The sequence below is a fragment of the Poecilia reticulata genome, linkage group LG5, assembly GCF_000633615.1.
Source record: "Poecilia reticulata strain Guanapo linkage group LG5, Guppy_female_1.0+MT, whole genome shotgun sequence".
NCBI classification, from domain to species: Eukaryota; Metazoa; Chordata; class Actinopteri; order Cyprinodontiformes; family Poeciliidae; genus Poecilia; species Poecilia reticulata.
In genome coordinates this window covers 279616-282788 of record NC_024335.1, presented here as the reverse complement: position 1 = coordinate 282788, position 3173 = coordinate 279616, and positions in this window count along the sequence as shown.

Here is a 3173-nt window from a genome sequence, read left to right as displayed (position 1 = left end):
AATGTGCAAGTGGGTTTCATCCTATATGCCTAACCCTCCACTAGATGGCAGCATAGGACTGTCATTGAAAATGGAGCTCTCCAAACAATCCAGATCAAAACCTAATCAAATGAAACAGACCGACAAATATTAATTTAAAAGACATTTATTTTAGAACAAATTATAATTTTTATTATATTACAAAACTGTGCATGATATTAAGTAAAGAAGATATCAATGTATATATATTCAATGATGTTATTGTAATACACTGTAATACCAATCACAGGCCATCTATTTGTAGAAGTATTTTTCATTTCTGTTTTCATGTATTTGTATATATTTTCAAAGTGTATAGTTCCATGTTGTTTTATGATGCTATGCATGGGGCTGCCAGCAGGGGGAGTACCTTAAAACCCTTTCACTCACCCCTCCACCCTCTCTCTCTTCCGGTATTCATATGGCACGCCTTCCAGGATGAATCTGTCTTTTTCTGTTTGTTTATAATCTTTATTAAGATAAAAAATACATATTACAAAAACAGCATAGAGTGTGACATAATGACCGCCAGGGGGCAACAAAGATTGAGGCAGTACATCAGCCTAATATTTCATAAATAGATTAAAGAGAACATAAAATGCTAATTTTAAAAGCTTTAGTATTGGTGGAATTTCTAATAGTTTTTATATATTGTTTGACTTCATTCGGGCTGCACAGTGGCGCAGTTGGTAGAGCTGTTGCCTTGCAGCAAGAAGGTTCTGGGTTCAATTCCCGGCCCCGGTCTTCTGCATGGAGTCTCCATGTTCTCCCTGCATGGTGGGTTTTCTCCGGGTACTCCGGTTTCCTCCCACAGTCCAAAAACATGACTGCCAGGTTAATTGGCCTCTCTAAAATTGCCCCTAGGTGCGAGTGTGTGTGTGCATGGTTGTGTGTCTCTGGCGACCTGTCCAGGGTGACCCCGCCTCTCGCCCGGAACGTTAGCTGGAGAGGCACCAGCTCCCCTCCTGACCCCTCTGAGGGACAAGGGTGCAAGAAAATGGATGGTTTGACTTCATTGCCAAAAATGGAAGAAAGTGTTTTTTTATTAGTGTAATGGCATTGATGCATGTGCCATTTGGCTAAGTACATAATAAGATTAATAATATAAAAATGTTTTTTTAGCTGTTGGATAGTTAATGAAGCAAAACAATAAATGTTCAAACCAAATGGAGACATGCAGTTAAATAGAAGAAGAGATCCCAATGAAAATAGTTTTCCAAAATTGAACAGAGAAGAGGCCAAAATAAAGCAAACATCTTCTGTGTTTCCTTCACAAAAGAGCAAATAATATCCATATTATTGTTAAAAAATTGTAGAAAAACCTTTGATGGGTAAATTATATGAATCATTTTAAAAGACATTTTATTTACTTTATTAATTATTATATTTGGTAAAGTCCATATCCTTTCCCAGTTTAAGTTATGAAAAAAGATGTTCCAATAAAATATCACATATGGAGTTGACATGTTTTTCTGAAATAGTGAGCATTTATTCTTTAAATGTTTGTTGCTTTTACAGGTGGAGCAGAAACAAATTTGGAAAAATTTCAAGTTTGGTTGGATAAAAATTAAAGTCTTGGATTCTGTCCTATTAAACTTTTAAATAAAATAACTACTACAGCACATTGGGAAGCAGGGATTTTTGTTTCTTGGGGGGGCAGAAGGGGGGTGGGGGGTTCTGTCTGCCTGCTGCTTCCCCTTTTCGGCCACTAGAGGGCGACTGGAGGCTGCACCTGTGGAGAGCATGCCTGCTGACTCAGCCAGTGCACCTGTGGTCTATCAGCTAATTATCATCTAAGAACCTAAAATAACAAATAGGTCTTTTGGAGCATTTTTCTAAAAGCCGAGGTCTCCCATTGAGCCATAAACATAGGAGGGGAGCAGGGAGATAAGAGCAGTTGGGGGTGGGGTCTGTCCATGTGAGGAGGAGTTACATCAGCATTCTTGCATAGGTATAAAACATTCCATTTAGGGAGGTGGGAGGGGAATAACTGGGTCAAAGGTCATGTTGCAAGAAATTTGTCTGTCTGTCTCATTTTGATATGATGAAAAGGGAGGGGGCCCCTGACATGCTCATTATTCACCATTTGATTTAATAGAAGGTTCCAGAATCCTGTCTGTTTTATTTCGATAACAATTTAAATCAGAATACATGTTTTATACGATAAGTATTTATATAACATTATCAATCAGACAAGGTCATATAAAATCTTATCAAAACATGTTTTTATACAATAAGGATTTTATGACGCAGATTTAATAGATGGCCGAGGTGATAGCATCGATTCTTTTTATTTGGGCGTGGCTTTTTAATCCATCAAACTCGATTAATTAAAATTTGACACAAAGTTGTGTCCTTATTTTTTACAAACAGAGACTGACCGTAAGGGATTTTACAGATGATTTAAACCTATAGCCACTACGAAGCAGTGGTGAGAAACCCAAATCTCCAACCACCGCACCCCGCATCAGATTGACCCCCATTAACATCACCAGACTGAGATCCAGCGTCAAAACACAGCTACAAGTGGAGGCAGTGAAGGAAGAGTCTACTACATCACATTCTCCACCTGAACTGCACACCAACCAAGCATCCCAACACACCAAGAAAACTTCAGGACTGGAATCTCTGTATCAAAAAGAAAAATTTGATAATGGGAGACTCAAATGTAGCTAGAATGCCATCTTTTGCAGCTAAAAGTGTTCAGATTTACAGCTTTCCAGGGGCAAAATGGTGGCATGCATAGGCTGTCTAACCCACTACTGATGTTGCTGTGGAGAAGCTTGTTCTTTCTTTTGGGTTGTGTAACAGGTCACAGAGGGACAAGAGGACAGCCAAGGACCTTTTTCCAGAAGCACAAATCTTCATCCCAGTGATCAACTTCTCCACAGGACGACCTCACAGAGAACAGGGAATGCTGCAACATATTGTTAAGGAAGAATTTTTATATTACAATTACATTTAGCAAAACTCTGGCTCTGATTCTTCCTCTGATCCCGGGTTTTCTCGCGTGGCCACATGTGGGGACAGAAGCACAACAATGCGTGATGACGTCACAGAATTACAGGATTTAATCCAATCAGAAGAAAGTATAAAATAGAACAGGAAACTGAAGAAACACAGATACAAACATTGTTACCTGAGACAAGAAGACA